The following is a 19,022-nucleotide window of genomic DNA, read 5'->3' on the forward strand; positions in this document are numbered from 1 at the left end:
GCTACTCTAATAAATGTATTAACCCCTAAAGCTAAGTCTAACCCTAACCCTAACCCTAACACCCCCCTAAGTTAAATATAATTTTATTCTAACAAAATAAATCAATCTTATTAAAAAAATTAATCCTATTTAAAGCTAAATACTTACCTGTAAAATAAACCCTAAGATAGCTACAATATAACTAATAGTATATTTTAGGATTTATATTTATTTTCCAGGCAACTTTGTATTTATTTTAACCAGGTACAATAGCTATTAAATAGTTATTTACTATTTAATAGCTACCTAGTTAAAATAATAAATCCTAACCTAAGTTACAATTAAACCTAACACTACACTATCAGCCAATCAGATTCAAGTTCAATCGGATTGGCTGATCCAATCAGCCAATCAGATTGAGCTTGCAGTCCGATTGAGCCAGTCCGATTGAACTTGAATCTGATTGGCTGATTCAATCAGCCAATCAGATTTTTCCTACCTTAATTCCGATTGGCTGATAGAATCCTATCAGCCAATCGGAATTCGAGGGATGCCATCTTGGATGACGTCCCTTAAAGGAACCTTCATTCAGTGTTAGGACGTCGTTAGAAGAGGATGGATCCGCGCCGGCTGCTTCAAGATGGTCCCGCTCCGCTCCGGATGGAAGAAGATAGAAGATGCCGCCTGGATGAAGACTTCCGACCCTCTGGAGCACCTCTTCTGGCCGGATAGGATGAAGACTTCGGACCCTCTTCTGGACAGATCAGATGGTACCCGGCTGGGTGAAGACAAGGTAGGAAGATCTTCAGGGGCATAGTGTTAGGTTTTTTAAGGGGGGTTTGGGTGGGTTAGATTAAGGGGTATGTGGGTGGTGGGTTGTAATGTTGGGGGGGTATTGTATGTTTTTTTTACAGGCAAAAGAGCTGATGTCTTTGGGGCTTGCCCCGCTAAAAGCCCTTTTATGGGCTGGTAAGGTAATAGAGCTGTTAACTTTTTATTTTAGATTAGGGTAGGGCATTTTTTTATTTTGGGGGGCTTTGCTATTTTTTAAGGGGGCTTAGAGTAGGTGTAATTAGTTTAAAATTCTTGTAATCTTTTTTTATTTTTTGTAATTTAGTGTTTTTTTTTTTGTAATTTAGTTTAGTTGATTTAATTGTAGGTAATTGTAGGTAGTTTAGTTAATTCATTTATTGATAGTGTAGTGTTAGGTTTAATTGTAACTTAGGTTAGGATTTATTTTACAGGTAATTTTGACTTATTTTAACTAGGTAGCTATTAAATAGTAAATAACTATTTAATAGCTATTGTACCTGGTTAAATAAATACAAAGTTGCCTGGAAAATAAATATAAATCCTAAAATAGCTACAATGTAATTATTAGTTATATTGTAGCTATATTAGGGTTTATTTTACAGGTAAGTATTTAGCTTTAAATAGGATTAATTTTTTTTAATAAGATTTAATTTATTTCGTTAGAATAAAATTATATTTAACTTAGGGGGGTGTTAGGGTTAGGGTTAGACTTAGCTTTAGGGGTTAATACATTTATTAGAGTAGCGGCAAGGTCTGGTCGGCAGATTAGGGGTTAATACTTGAAGTTAGGTGTCGCAGATTTTAGGGAGGGCAGATTAGGGGTTAATAAAATTTATTATGTGGTTTGCGAGGCGGGAGTGAGGCGGTTTAGGGGTTAATACATTTATTATAGTGGCGGCGAGGTCCGGTCGGCAGATTAGGGGTTAATAAGTGTAGGTAAGGTAGCGGCGACGTTGGGGGGGGGCAGATTAGGGGTTAATAAATATAATATAGGGGTCGGCGATGTTGTGGGCAGCAGATTAGGGGTAAATAGGTATAATGTAGGTTGCGGCGGTGTCCGGAGCGGCAGATTAGGGGTTAATAATAATATGCAGGGGTCAGCGATAGCGGGGGTGGCAGATTAGGGGTTAATAAGTGTAAGGTTAGGGGTGTTTAGACTCGGGTACATGTTAGAGTGTTAGGTGCAGACTTAGAAACTGTTTCCCATAGGAAACAATGGGGCTGCGTTAGGAGCTGAACGCTGCTTTTATGCAGGTGTAAGTTTTTTTTCAGCCAAAACTGCCCTATTGTTTCCTATGGGGGAATCGTGCACGAGCACGTTTTTCAAGCTAGCCGCTACCGTAAGCAACGCTGGTATTGAGAGTTGAAGTGGCTGTAAATATGCCTGTACGCTCCGTTTTTGGAGCCTAACGCATCCCTTCAGAGAACTCTCAATACCAGTGTTATTTAAAAGTTGTGGGGGGGGGGGACGCGTAGCTAACGCACCCCTTTGGCCGCAAAACTCTAAATCTAGCCGTAAGATAGCTACAATATAACTAATAGTTACATTGTAGCTAGCTTAGGATTTATATTTATTTTACAGGCAACTTTGTATTTATTTTAACTAGGTAGAATAGTTATTAAATAGTTATTAACTATTTAATAACTACCTAGCTAAAATAAGTACACAATTACCTGTAAAATAAATCCTAACCCAAGTTACAATTACACCTAACACTACACTTATTACCTAAACTACCTACAATTAATTACAATTAAATTCAATAAACTAAATTACGAAAATAAAAAACCCACTATATTACAGAAAATAAAAAAGAATTACAAGAATTTTAAACTAATTACACCTAATCTAATCCCCCTAATAAAATAAAAAAGCCCCCCAAAATAATAACATTTCCCTACCCTATACTAAATTACAAATAGCCCTTAAAATGGCCTTTTGCGGGGCATTGCCCCAAAGTAATCAGCTCTTTTACCTGTAAAAGAAAAATACAATACCCCCCCAACATTAAAACCCACCACCCACACACCCCTACTCTAAAACCCACCCAATCCCCCCTTAAAAAAAACCTAACACTAACCCCCTGAAGATCACCCTATCTTAAGCCGTCTTCATCCAGCTGGGCACAAGTGGTCCTCCATACGGCAGAAGTCTTCATCCGATTGGGGCAGAAGAGGTCCTCCAGATGGCAGAGGGCTTCATCCAAGCGGCATCTTCTATCTTCATCCTTCCAGAGCGGAGCGGAGCCATCTTCAATCCAGCCGACGTGGAGCCATACTCTTCAAACAACGTCCTAACGAAGAATGAAGATTCCTTTAAATGATGTCATCCAAGATGGCATCCCTTGAATTCCGATTGGCTGATAGAATTCTATCAGCCAATCGGAATTAAGGTAGGAAAAATCCTATTGGCTGATGCAATCAGCCAATAGGATTGAGCTCTCATTCTATTGGCTGATTGGAACAGCCAATAGAATGCCAGTTCAATCCTATTGGCTGATTGTATCTATTGGCTATTTTTACATTTCTGCTGTATTTGTGTTTAGCTGTAATTTTCTTCTTACTCATTTACTGTACCCACACATTTTATATACCGTTTGGTAAAGATACCATTATTTTCATCATATCTTATAATTTACAATAAAAAAAATCATAAAATATGAGGAAAAAATGGAAAAATACACACTATTTCTAACATTGACCCCCAAAATCGGTTACACTTCTACAACTACCAAAAAAACTACCAATGCTAAATAGTTTCTAAATTTTGTCCTGAGTTTAGAAATACCCAATGTTTTACATGTTCTTTGTTTTTTTGCAAGTTATAGGGCAATAAGTACAAGTAGCACTTTGCTATTCCTAAACCATTTTTTTTTCAAAATTAGCGACAGTTACATTTGAACACTGATGTCTGTCAGGAATCCCTGAATAACCCTTCACATGTATATGTTTTTAAAAAGAAGAAACCTAAGGTATTAAACTTGGGGTATTTTGACTCTTTTCATGCAACCATTTTACCACCAATCTATGCCAAAGTTTGAAAGAAAAAAAAAAAAGTGATTTTTTGACAAAATAGCAATTTAAGAATACATTTACTGAGAATGTTAATGGGTTTTTTTTATAATTTTTATTTATAGATTGCAAAGAGGGTCAGGTTACAGACAAAAGTCGATCAGATAATACAATGAAAGGCGAACATATTTCGTGATTAGTATTATATACAGCTACTTATAAATAATAAAGAGTACAAGATGCTTTTACCGGGTTCTACAACCTAATCCAATAATACTTCTTGGAGTAGAGATTGAGAGACCTGTGCCTCAAAACATTTTCTTCTTTTTGTACAAACAATAACCCAAAACAGGTATATTGTATAGAAAAAGGAAAAATACAGAGAAAGAAAAAAAGAAGAGAAAAAAGGAGAAGAAAAAAAAAAAAAAAAAAAAAAAAAGGATTTTTCCTTCCTTTTCCCTCCCCTCTCCTCTCTCCCTCCCCCTCCTCCCCTTTAGAAGAAAAATTAGTTTGGATTCCCCCTCCCCCCCCTCTCCAGGAGGCCGGGACCATCAAAAGTTAAGTGATTACATCACTACTGATTTCCCCTCTCAATACGGCATTCTGAATCCATTCAGAGTGTTTGAAGGGAGCGATGAGACTTCTTTGAACTTCCAGCGTATTGGAGAGAATATATTCTCCCCATTTCCTGAAAAATTTGGCAATTTCTTTTTCAGAAGATATCTGCGTCTCGTATTGTTCATAAATTAATTTGGAGTCTAACATGTTCAGAAAGGAGGTGAGCATAGGGCTTCTATTAGATTTCCAGGAGGAAAAAATAATATTTCTAGCGGTTAAGATTGTAAAATTAACAAATTTTATATTTCCCGCCCTTTCATCGTAATGCCTTAAAAAGATGATTTCCTCCATCTTCAGAGAAATTTTAATCTTTAAAGTTTTTGAGAGCCAAAATGAGACTTTTGCCCAAAACTGTTTAACTTTGGGGCATGCCCAGATGCAGTGAATCAGGTTGGCGTTCAGGTAGTGACAGCGTGTACATTCATATCTTTGCGTAATATTCCACTTCCCTAACTTTTCTGGGGTGATATATGTCCTATTGATTAATCTAAGATGAGATTCACGCCAAGATAACAGAGGCGTCGCTGACCAAGCTCTATCAATACTTTCTTGAATTGTCTTAAGCTCCAATTGCGGGATGTCTAATGACCATCTCTCATGAAGCCGTTCCATGGCATAGACACCTTCTTTACTCAATAATAGATTATACCAATGAGATATAGAGGCTCTGCCAAGCTGACGGCGTGACAAAGCTTTAGTTAGAATTTCCCAATTTATGTAAAAATCTGCAAGTGCTATATTGTTAAGAAAATGCCTAATTTGAAAATAACCGAACATATCGCGGTTAGGGAGATTATATTTTTCTTTTAAGGAGCCGAATGAATGAATAACTTGTCTATCTTGATCGATACACTGTGCGAAATAGACTAAGCCCCCTACCTTCCATCTCTTGAAAATTTCGGTGTCAGAACCTGCGGGGAAGAGTGGGTTATTCTAAATTGGTAGATATCTAGAACACTGGAAATTGACACCTACCGCCATGCATAATTTTTGCCAGGCTATAATAGGATTTCTAAGAGTGTACATCACTTTAAGTAAAGGAGGCCAATCTTTTTGCCTCATATGTATTAGGGCTTTTAAGCTATACGGTTTAAGAAGGCCGGCTTCTACATCCAGAGGCGTTAGCTGACCCAAATCTAATAACCAATCTGGTACTATCTTCATCAAGCAGGCCAAATTATAATTATATATTGAGGGTAGGGCAAAGCCTGCGTTTTCTTTGGGTTGAGATAGTCTTTTTAACGACATTTTATGCTTTGTTTTTCCCCATAGAAATCTCCTAAAAGCCGAATTTAACATGTTTATATCTCCTTTACGTAGGAACAGTGGGATATTCTGCATTATATACAGAAGTTTAGGGAGTGTGATCATTTTTATGAGATTTATTTTGGCGGCTAATGTTAATGTAAATGATGTCCATCTGGAGATATCCTCTAGGATTTTTTTAATGACGCCATCAATATTAGCTCGATACCACTCTTCCGGGCAGTTTGTGACATTAATTCCTAAATATTTAATCATTTTAACCTCCTTAAAGGGCAAAGCCCCCAAAGAGTCTCTGGTCTTATTTAGCCACAAAACCTCTGATTTATTATCATTTATTGTATAACCTGAGAATGAACCATATCGCTTCAATAAACTCAGTAATATAGGAATATTCTCCTTAGTATTGGAGAGGAATACAAGCAAATCATCTGCGTAAAGGGAGATTTGAATGTCTGTCTCCCCAAGTCTAATCCCCCTGATGGTATTGCGTAATACTATAGCCAGTGGTTCAATGCAAAGATTGAAAAGTAGTGGAGAGAGCGGACACCCTTGTCGAGTGCCTCGCGCCAGTTGAAACCATTCTGTAGTCTTGCCATTCACAATTAGGGCAGATTTTGGATTCTGATATAGTGCTTGTATAAAAGACAGGAAGGCACCTCTCATACCAAACTGTTCCACTGTGGTAAATAGGTGATCCCAACCAATGGAATCAAAAGCCTTTTCGGCATCGAGAGCAATGATAACCTTGTCTTCCCTATCAGCCTCATATGATTTCTTCCTAATGTTATAATATTCTGTTGTTAATAATAGTTTCCTTAGATTTGAAAATAGGGATCTGCCCTTTAAGAAACCAGTTTGGTCTGGGTGAATGAGTTTATCCAGAATTTTTTGTAGTCTAGCTTCCAAGATACTTGTTAATAGTTTATAATCGGCATTGAGCAGGGATATAGGGCGATATGAATCTAGTTTTTCTGCATCCTTGCCCTTCTTTAAAATTAACACTATTAGGGAGGCACTGAAATTACCCGAGATAGGATGTCCTTGCAGGTAATATGCATTATAAAGATCACATAAAGGTTCCGTTATTTGCTGTGTGAGTATTTTGTAAAATTCTGCCGGAAAAGTGTCCGGGCCTGAGGCCTTATTTAACTTGCTACTTTTAATTGCCTGAGTGACTTCATCTTTATTAATTGGTTCGCACAGTGATTTGCTTGCTTCCTCATCCAATGTCGGGAGCCTACATGTATCCCAAAAAGCTTTTTTGTTATCCACATTGATTTCCTTAGATAAAAAGATTTGGGTATAATATTCTAAAAAGTTTTTGCTTATGTCCTTAGACTGTTTTAAGCGACTGCCATTAACTGATATTGCAGATATGGAATTAGAACCCCGATTTTGTTTAACTAAGTTAGCTAAATTTTTACCAATTTTTCCTCCAAACTTATATAACCTTGCATTAGACCTAACCACCGTGTAGGCAGCTTTTTGTTGGAGGAATATGTCTCTTTCTTTTTTTGCTTTAGCATAGTTCTGCCAATTAGATGGTGAAGCTGTATGCAAATATGTGTTATATGCATTTGATAACTGATTTGTTAATTGTCCCTCTCGGAGCTGGGTTTTTTTCCATAACTTATGTAAATATGCCTTTATTTCACCACGTAGTACTGCCTTTGAGGCTTCCCAGTATGTCTCAGGGCTTTTAACTGAATTCTTATTCAAGCATTCATACTTTTTCCAGGCCTCTATTAACCAATTCTGAAATTTGAGATTAGTGTATAAATATTTTGGGAAAAGGTATGTGGGGCTATCTCTACTCGCAGAACCCATCGATAAAGATAGAGAAATTGGGGCATGGTCTGATATAATGATTGAACTTATGTCTGCCTCAGCAATCCCAACAAGCCTTTCATTTATTAGTATATAATCTATCCGCGATAATGATTTATGTGTGTTAGATTTGCATGTATACGCTTTTGACTCTGGATTCTGAATCCTCCACACATCCTTCAGATTTAACGTGTTTCTAAATTTTCGAAAACGAGTGATATTACATTTCTCCCGACCTAGATCTCTCACTTTGATCGGCCATCTGTCTAATGGAAGTTGAGAGACTAGGTTGAAATCTCCTGCCACTATCAGATTACTTTCTATATATGGTGTCAATTTAGTTTTTATTTTTTCCCAAAAATCTGGGCTTTGATTGTTAGGTCCATAAATATTGCACAATATATACACTTGATCCTTTATCTTTATCTGCATAATAATGAAACGTCCCTCTGCATCTATTTCTAACTGGGCAATCTTATAGTTTAGGTTTTTATGTAGCAAAATAGCCACCCCACATTTTCTGGTAGTTCCGATTGAAGCAATAACTTCGCCCACCCAATCTGTTTTCAGTTTATTTACTTCCTTTTGGGTTACATACGTTTCCTGTAAAAATGCTATATTGCATTTAAATTTTTTGAGATTTTTTATAACCATTTTTCTTTTGATTGGGTTTGTTATGCCTCTGATATTCCAGGATACCAGATTAATGTTTACCATCTCTGTCATTCTATTGATTTAAAAACTTTAAGTCTCTTTTAGCTTTATGCTCCATAATATATTAAATGTCCCGTAAACCTCTTGCGACTTCACTATTGGAGGAGGGGGGGGGGCAGGGGAAAAGCATGCGAGGGAGGCAAAAGGAAGAAAGAGATAGGAGTGGAGGGAGAAGGGGGAAAGGGGAAAAAAAAAAGAGAGGAGAAAAAAAAAAAAAAAAAAGGGGGGGAGAAAGAAGAATGGGGGGGGGATAAGGGAGCGAAAAGAAAAGAAAAATGGGGGGGGGTTAGGGAGCAAGAAGAACCCCCCCCCAACACTCAAACTTAAAAACATCATCAATTATATGCATCATCACTGTTATAAGAATTGGTACTTTCATCTTCTTAAAGAGCCAACACAAATTCTTAAGCATTCTCCTCTAAAAACATGTTAACTTCTTGATATGTATTTAGCATAAGCCAGGTGTTATTTTTACGGACCTTTATCCGGGCTGGATATAATAAAAATGCATCAAAACCTTTTTTAATAATGCGTGTGCATAGAGGGGCCATGACCTTCCGCCTATTTGTTGTTTCAACCGAATAGTCCTGAAACATTAATAGTTTAGCACCTTCTAAAAACACTTCCTTCTTTTTGCGATAGGCATTCAACAGATCTACTTTATCTTGGAAATTTAACAGTTTCATTATCACTTGTCTTGGTACCTGCGTACCATCAGCTTTAGTTCTTAACTGCCCTATTCTGTGCACTCTCTCGATCACTATCTGTCGTGTGGGGTCTGGTAAATCTAGCAGGAGGGGTAATTTCTCTACGATAAATTTTTTTAAGTCACTGTATTCTGATGTTTCTGGAACCCCAACCAGTCTCAGGTTATTCCTTCTGGCTCTATCCTCAAGGTCATCGACCTTGTCCTGCAGTTTTTCTAGTGATGTTTTGTGCTGACTTGTGTCTTGTTCAACTATATTCAACCTGTCCTCAATATCTGAGATGCGCAGTTCAGCAGCTTCTATTCTGCTATTGAATTCATGTATTTCATTTGTAAGTGTAAGTACATCTTGGCGCAGTTGGTCAAATTGTGGGGACAGTGCCACGCATATAGCTTTTATCAATACCTGTGAATCTGTGTCCATTTTAGCACCGCTGCCCTCTTCCAATATACTATCCTGCAGAACACTGGCTTTACTTTTTTTGTCTTTTTTAGGAGCCATTACTGGCGATTTAGCTTTCACTGTGTGTACAAATTTCTCCATATGTGTACCATTAAAGTGTGACTACTTTGACTACGAAAAATGAAAAAACGTGACTATATTCTAAACTGTGCAACATACCATAATATACCCCTGAGATTTTTGTGTCCTGGGATAAACTATATTCCCCTAAGATCTAAATAACCTAAAATAAATATATAAAAATAGCCAAAACAATTTTTGACTTTGTGCAATTCAAAAAACCATACAAAATATTTTACAATAGGAAAGGAAAAAGGAAAATAAGACGAGAAAAAAAAGAGAAAGAAAGAAAAAAAAGGAGAAAAAAAAAATGCAAAAGTTATATATGGGTGAGATTCACTCTATCTTATATGCAATTAGTGCAATTAGTGCATGTGCCAGAAACAAAAGATCTGAACCAATTTTGTGTATATTAGATGAGGAGCCCTTATCCTCAGTCACCACAACAGCTTGCCATACAAATAATGAACTGTTATATTATCAACTAGCTAGACAGATCTGCCTTATATTTAATATAACCATATATATATATCAGCATTCAAGTCCTTGTGAACAAAAGTCCATTCACTATAAACAACAGTGAGGTAAAAGGTCTTTGAGGGACTTCAGGATTTTCAGATACAACCACACAAGGTCCACCAGACTCAGATTTTATAATATAACGTTGTGCCAGGAATATACAGGCCAAAACACAGTTCCCTTGATTTTACTTTGTCCTTCAACAAACGACCAGAGATTTTAAATGCTAGGAGCCAGATAATGCGTTTTCTTCACCCTCCCAACAGACCAGGACACTTCTCTTAGCTTCAACTACCGCAGATCTATGCAGATCTATGCCGGGTGGATTACCGTTTTACCCAGGGCTGCTTCACTGGGGATAGGGTGAGGGACTGCGACCTAAGGTATATCACCAATGGGGAGGTATTGCGTGCAGCATACTTTTTCCCATATATCCCCCTTTAGGTTTGCTTCTCTTCACCCCCCCCCTATACCTCCAGACTGATGACTGGCCCTGCTTCACCACAGTGTGTAACCAATATAAGAAGGATAATTGACACAAAGCCGGCAAAGACAGGTAGCTTCACTGGCAGCTTCTAAGAGGGACTTACTCTGTGAATTGATGGCATATCTAGCAGCTTATTAGCCTCCGTCGGATTATAGCGCTTTACTTCTTTGCTACTTATGCCCCATTGGACTCTCTTCACCCTCCCAGGTCTGCCAGACTTAATATACCTATAGCTATAAGTACATATACCGGGGAACTATGCCAGAGTGCTTAATCCAAAAAAACAGAAAGTTCACTTATACTCCTTAAGTGCGTTGCATAAAGTAACTGATCTGTCTGTGGCCAATAGACATTATTAGGCCTATGTTAATTTTTACCGGTCCAAGCTATGATGTTGGCTAGCTTGTGCGGCCTCCCTTCCGAATTACTCCGGCTGTACCTCAGACTGGTTACCCCTGCCAAGAGATCTTGAGGCCGTGGACGAGAGTAGGTGTGCGTGCTTCAGCCAATCCCAGGCTGCTTGCTTCTTGCCTCCGAGTTTGCTATGTATGCTGGCCGTGAGAGCCCGAGGCGTAGTGGCAATCGGCAGTTCTAAAATTGCTGCTTAGGGCTTTTACCACTCTCCTCTCCGCATGTAGCTGGCGTGCTCAGTCGTACACTGCCGCCTCTGCTCTTCCATGCGCACCTACGTCACAGCGTGATCAGACGCCGTTACCGGAAACCCCGGAATGTTAATGGTTACTGCCAAATAACACCCCAATATGTGTTCAGCAACATATTCTGAGTACCACCCATGTATAGGTGTGTTGGGTTCTCTGGGGGCTAAATGGCCTTATTTTTAGGGGGCGCATTCCAGTTTTTCAACTTGGAATTTTCACATCTGTCATCATGCACCCATGTCCTATTTGGATAATTTCTGAAGCCGGCCAATGTAATTTACCCCCATCAAACCATATATTTTTGAAAAGTAAACACCCTAGGGTATTTCAAATGCTGGTATTTTAACACCTTCCATGCACTAATTCAACCACTAGTCTTTGTCAAATTTGGGTAGCCTTTTTTATGTGTTATTTTTCACACACGTATTTTAGGCATGAATTCTTAGTTCCTGTTATGTGTTACTGCAAAAAAAAAAACACCTCAATATGTGTTCAACAACATCTCCTGAGTACAGTAATACCACCCATGAATAGGTTTGTTGGGTTCTCAGGGGGCTAAAATGCCTTATTTTTAGGGGGTGCATTCCAGTTTTCCAACTTGGAATTTTCATATTTGTCATCATGCACCCATGTCCTATTTAGGCCATTTCTGAAGCTGGCCAATCTAATTTACCCCCATCAAACCATATATTTTTGAAAAGTAGACACCCTAGGGTATTTCAAATGCAGGTATTTTAACACTTTTCATGCACTAATTATACCACCAGTCTTTGTCAAACTTTTGGGTTGTCATTTTTTGTGTTATTTTTCACACACATTATACTTTAGGCATGAATTTTTAGTTCCTGTTATGTGTTACTGCAAAAGAACACCTCAATATGTGTTCAACAACATCTTTTGAGTACAGTAATACCACCCATGAATAGGTTTGTTGGGTTCTCAGGGGGCTAAAAGGCCTTATTTTTAGGGGGCGCATTCCAGTTTTCCAACTTGGAATTTTCACATTTGTCATCATGCACCCATGTCCTATTTAGGTAATTTCTAAAGCCGGACAATGTAATTTACCCCCATCAAACCATATATTTTTGAAAAGTAGACACCCTAGGGTATTTCAAATGTTGGTATTTTAACACTTTCCATGCACTAATATAACCACCAGTCCTTGTCAAACCTTTAAGTAGTAATTTTTTTGTGTTATTTTTCACACAAATTGTACTTTAGGCATGGATTCACAGTTCCTGTTATGTGTTACTGCCAAAGAACACCCCAATATTTGTTCAACAAGATCTCCTGAATACATTGATACCACCTATGCATAGGTTTGTTGGGTTGGTTGGGGTTTGCAATGCCAATTTTCTGACATGTGTTTGTGATTTTTTCAAATTTAACATATCTTCGTTGACTATCTTCTTTTGGGGGGCTTTTTTACTTTCCCACATTTATTTGCTTGCTATGAATGTGCATATATTTCAGAAGTTTGAGACCCCAAGGTATTGTATATGGGGTGTTTTGATGCTTTTGATGCAACTGTTTTAGCCCAAAAAAAATTGGAGAAAGTGTGTGGTGGTATTTTTTTTAATTTTTACACACACTATCGCCTAGATTACGAGTTTTGTCGGTAAAGACCCGTGGTGCTAACAAGCCTTTTTTTTCCAGCGCACCCTTAAGCCAACGCTGGTATTACGAGTTGTCTGAATGGCTGCGTTAGCCTCAGAAAAGGGAGAGTTGAGCAAATTTAGCTCCACTTCAACTCTCAATAAAAGCGCTGCCTACAGTAGCGGTAAGCTGGCTAAACGTGCTTGTGCACGATTTCCCCATAGGAAACAATGGGGCTGAGCTGGCTGAAAAAAAAACCTAACACCTGCAAAAAAGCAGCGTCCAGCTTCTAACGCAGCCCCATTGTTTCCTATGGGGAAAGAAAAGTTATGTCTGCACCTAACACCCTAACATGAACCCAGAGTCTAAACACCCCTAATCTTACACTTATTAACCCCTAATCTGCCCCCCGCTATCGCTGACACCTGCATTATACTATTAACCCCTAATCTGCCGCTCCGGACACCGCCGCAACCTACATTATCCCTATGAACCCCTAATCTGCTGTCTCTAACATCGCCGACACCTACATTATATTTATTAACCCCTAATCTGCCCCCCCCCCAACCTCGCCGCCACCTACCTACACTTATTAACCCCTAATCGGCCGACCGGACATCGCCACCACTATAATAAATGTATTAACCCATAAACCGCCGCACTCCCGCCTCCCAAACACTATAATAAATTTTATTAACCCTTAATCTGCCCTCCCTAACAACGCTGCCACCTACCTACAATTATTAACCTTATTAACCCCTAATCTCCCGCCCCCAACGTCGCTGCTACTATAATAAAGTTATTAAGCCCTAAACCTAAGTCTAAACCTAACCCTAACACCCCCCTAAGTTAAATATAATTTAAATAAAACAAACGAAAATTACTATCATTAAATAAATTAATCCTATTGAAAAATAAATACTTACCTATAAAATAAACCCTAATATAGCTACAATATAACTAATAATTACATTGTAGCTATTTTAGGGTTTATATTTATTTTACAGGCAACTTTGTATTTATTTTAACTAGGTACAATAGCTATTAAATAGTTAATAACTATTTAATAGCTACCTAGTTAAAATAATTACAAAATTACCTGTAAAATAAATCCTAACCTAAGTTACAAATACACCTAACACTACACTATCAATAAATTAATTAAATAAATTAAATACAATTTTCTAAACTCAAATACAATTAAATAAACTAAAATATAGTACAAAAAAAAACAAACACTAAATTACAAAAAATAAAAAAATATTACAAGAATTTTAATCTAATTACACCTAATCTAAGCCCCCTAATAAAATAAAAAAGCCCCCCAAAATAATAAAACTCCCTATCCTATACTAAATTACAAAAGTAATCAGCTCTATTACCAGCCCTTAAAAGGGCTTTTTGCGGGGCATTGCCTCAAAGTAATCAGCTCTTTTACCTGTAAAAAAAAATACAATCCCCCCACAACATTACAACCCACCACCCACACACCCCTACTCTAAAACCACCCGATCCCCCCTAAAAAAAAACCCTAACACTACTCCCCTGAAGATCACCCTACCTTGAGCTGTGTTCAGCCAGCCGACCACCGATGGAACAAAAGAGGACATCCGGACAGGCAGAAGTCTTCATCCTATCCGGGCAGAAGAGGACATCTTCATTTTTACACACACATTGCTTTTTTACTATGATTTAGGAGAGACTGTTGTATGTTATTGCAAAAAAGCACTTCAGGTTGTTTTCGGCAAGACCTCCTGAGTACACCTATGCCCCCCATGCATAGGTTTGCCAGGATTTCGGGAAGGTACTGTTACAATTTTATGAATTGTAATTTTAGTTATTAAAAGTGAGAATATTTCTTCTGATAGGCCTATCATTAGTTTGGGACCTATTGAATACCCCAGTTTTATTTATTGCAATGAAAGTGTATATTTTTTAAATCTTTACACCCCAAGGTATTGTATATGGTGTGCTTTGATGCCTTTGATGCAACCGTTTTAGCCAAAAAAAATGGAGAAAATGTATGATGGTAATTTTTCAATTTTCATTTTTACACACACATTGCTTTTTGACTATGATTTAGGAGGGACTGTTGTAGTTATTGCAAAAAAACACTCCAGGTTGTTTTCTGCAAGGCACCCTGAGAACACCTATGTCCCCCATGCATAGGTTTGACAGGGGTTTTGGTAAAAAAAAAAAATGTAAAAAGCTGGCACAGTAAACGTAACCCCCCCCCCCAAAAAAAAAAAAACCCCATCTAACAGTAAACATAACAAAAAAAAAAATAACAGCAAATTTATTTATTTTTAAAAAATGGACCATTGTATGGTACCGCTTGAAGCAGTCCCCAATGCAGAGTCCAGGCTGTCCAGGGTAATCAGGACAGTGATATATGGTGTCCCTTCTCAGCCCCCTCTTTTTACAGACTCTGCATTTTTTTTGTGGTTTCTGCTTTCCGGCAAAAAATAAATAAAAATAAAATGGGTTGCCCCAACTCTGCTCTCTCCCATCACCACCCGGGGAGCAGGTGCATCTTGGTACAAAATCCCCCAAATGATCTGGAGCTGAAAATGTAAAAAAGTCTGTTTCATTCCGGGGTTTGCTTTTTTGAACAGCAAAAAAGTGTTTTGGGTTACACTCTGCATTAGGTAAATTGCAATCTTTTTGGACCAGGCCCTTGTCTTCCGCATAATTAGGTAGGACTGCAGCAGCTGATCTGCCAGACCAACCCCACCCATATGCTGGTTATAAGACTTGATGCACACTGGCTTCCTAATGATCTCAGCTCTGCCACTACAGAGACCACCACCGCCCTCTCAGTGTGGATGGTGGTAAGAAGGTATATATCCTTCTTGTCTCTGTACTTAAGTGCCAACAGCTCCTTTTGGCGAAGAGCTGAGGTCTCCCCCTTCGTAGCCGGGTGCGTGCAAGTTGTCTTGCGAAACCTGTGCGGTTCTTTTTAATTGTACCGCAAGCTATTGTATCAAAGCAATACAGTAGCTGGAACAATAGAACACTTGTATAAAAATTGTCTAAGTACAAGTGATACCCTTTGTTCATTAGGATTAATATCAGGTCCCGGACAATCATGCCAGTGGTTCCCATATGTTCTGGGCAACCTGGAGGGTCAAGGTGGCTATCCTTTCCCTCATACACCCGGAAGGCCTGAATATACCCAGTCTCACTCTTTTACAGAGCTTATTCACCTTTACCCCATACCTTGGAAGGAATATACTGCTTGAATCCCAGCCTTCCCTTATACTTCATCAGGGATTCATCAACGCATATATTCCTTCCAGGTGTATAAGCCTCTGCAAACCTGGCAGAAAAGTCGGTAATCAGGGGTCGGATTTTATACAGTCTGTCAAATTGGGGATGCTCCCTAGGGGGGCACAGGCTGCTGTCGCTGAAGTGCATGAAATGCAGAATCATTTTATACCTCTTCCTCGACATACTCTGGGAGTAGAGCAGATGGAGCTACTGCTCCCGTAGGAGCGAATGGAGGGTTTCTTTATGATGCCCATCAGCATAGTCAATGCCCAGAATTTTTTAAATGCTGGCACATTGATGGGGGCCTATTGCTGCTTTGCCAAATATGTTCCAGGCTTTGCAGCACAGAATTGATGGGCATATACATTAGTTTGGGCGACAAAGTTCCCCAATACATCATCGCCCAGAAATACCTGCAGAAACTGTTGGGGGCTAAAACCTGCCACATCTATATTTATGCCAGGATTTGCTGTGAAGGGTGGGATATCCGACCTCTGGAGATGAGGCGTTACCCACTCTTCAGCAGCAATGGCAGCAACACGCCTACTTCCGGCAGGGGGGCTAGCAGCCACAGATACATCACTATCAGTTGAGACACTTGACTCTGAAGCAAGGATGGCATACGCCTCCTCAGCACTATATGTTTTCTGTGACATTATTGTATCTGTCACAGAAAAAAAATTATTTTAATTGACTAAATGGCTCTGAAAAGAGCGTTTGGGTTTTTAAAAAAATGACAAAAAAAAAATGAACCCTTAAAAAAATGCACAGACAGTAAAAAAGTGCAGCTATGCTACTGCCAGTGATTTATAGTGATCACTGGCAAGTTAGGGGTTAATGACTCGGAAAAGAGCCTTTGGGTCTCTCAATTTTTAACAAATAAATTAAATTAATTTTTCTCTCTCCACAAACAAAATCGCAAGTGAGGAGAGGGAGGGAGATCCACACTGATCAGAGTCAATATTTACAAATATTGACATGATCAGACAAATGGGATATTTTATTATAATTTTTTTGTTGTGTGGGAGGCTCAGATTGGGTGACCCTAGCTTGCCCCTATGATGAGGCAGGCTAGGGACACCCCCAGAGGCCCCATGATGCACTGGGCATCACCATCTTGGAAGCCTCATGGGGGGAGCTATATGGGGCTTTTTATTTTATATAAAACACATTTTTTTTAAAAAAAATGTTTTTTTATTTTATTACTAACTTAGGCCTAGATTTGGAGTTTGGCGGTAGCCGTGAAAACCAGCGTTAGAGGCTCCTAACGCTGGTTTTAGGCTACCTCCGGTATTTGGAGTCACTCAAAAAAGGGTCTAACGCTCACTTTTCAACCGCGACTTTTCCATACCGCAGATCCCCTTACGTAAATTGCGTATCCTATCTTTTCAATGGGATTTTCCTAACTCCGGTATTTAGAGTCGTGTCTGAAGTGAGCGTTAGAAATCTAACGACAAAACTCCAGCCGCAGAAAAAAGTCAGTAGTTAAGAGCTTTCTGGGCTAACGCTGGTTCATAAAGCTCTTAACTACTGTACTCTAAAGTACACTAACACCCATAAACTACCTATGTACCCCTAAACCGAGGTCCCCCCACATCGCCGCAACTCGATTAAATTTTTTTAACCCCTAATCTGCCGACCGCCACCTACGTTATCCTTATGTACCCCTAATCTGCTGCCCCTAACACCGCCGACCCCTATATTATATTTATTAACCCCTAATCTGCCCCCCACAACGTCGCCGCCAGCTACCTACACTTATTAACCCCTAATCTGCCGTCCGCACGCCGCCGCCAGCTACATTATCCCTATGTACCCCTAATCTGCTGCCCTAACATCGCCGACCAATATATTATATTTATTAACCCCTAACCTGCCCTCCCTAACATCGCAGACACCTAACTTCAATTATTAACCCCTAATCTGCCGACCGAATCTCGCCGCTATTCTAATAAATGTATTAACCCCTAAAGCTAAGTCTAACCATAACACTAACACCCCCCTAAGTTAAATATAATTTTAATCTAACGAAATAAACTAACTCTTATTAAATAAATTATTCCTATTTAAAGCTAAATACTTACCTGTAAAATAAATCCTAATATAGCTACAACATAAATTATAATTATATTATAGCTATTTTAGGATTAATATTTATTTTACAGGTAACTTTGTATTTATTTTAACCAGGTACAATAGCTATTAAATAGTTAAGAACTATTTAATAGCTAAAATAGTTAAAATAATTACAAAATTACCTGTAAAATAAATCCTAACCTAAGTTACAATTAAACCTAACACTATACTATCATTAAATTAATTAAATAAAATACCTACAATTATCTACAATTAAACCTAACACTACACTATCATTAAATTAATTAAATAAAATACCTACAATTACCTACAATTAAACCTAACACTACACTATCAATACATTAATTAAATACAATACCTACAAATAACTACAATTAAATAAACTAACTAAAGTACAAAAAATAAAAAAGAACTAAGTTACAAAAAATAAAAAAATATTTACAAACATAAGAAAAATATTACAACAATTTTAAACTAATTACACCTACTCTAAGCCCCCTAATAAAATAACAAAGACCCCCAAAATAAAAAATGCCCTACCCTATTCTAAATTACTAAAGTTCAAAGCTCTTTTACCTTACCAGCCCTGAACAGGGCCCTTTGCGGGGCATGCCCCAAGAAGTTCAGCTCTTTTGCCTGTAAAAAAAAACATACAATACCCCCTCCAACATTACAACCCACCACCCACATACCCCTAATCTAACCCAAACCCCCCTTAAATAAACCTAACACTAAGCCCCTGAAGATCATCCTACCTTGTCTTCACCTCACCGGGTATCACCGATCGGTCCTGGCTCCAAAATCTTCATCCAACCCAAGCGGGGGCTGGCGATCCATCATCCGGTGGCTGAAGAGGTCCAGAAGAGGCTCCAAAGTCTTCATCCTATCCGGGAAGAAGAGTAGATCCGGACCGGCAACCATCATCTTACAAGCGGC

This window comes from Bombina bombina, chromosome 3 (assembly GCF_027579735.1).
Source record: "Bombina bombina isolate aBomBom1 chromosome 3, aBomBom1.pri, whole genome shotgun sequence".
NCBI lineage: Eukaryota > Metazoa > Chordata > Amphibia > Anura > Bombinatoridae > Bombina > Bombina bombina.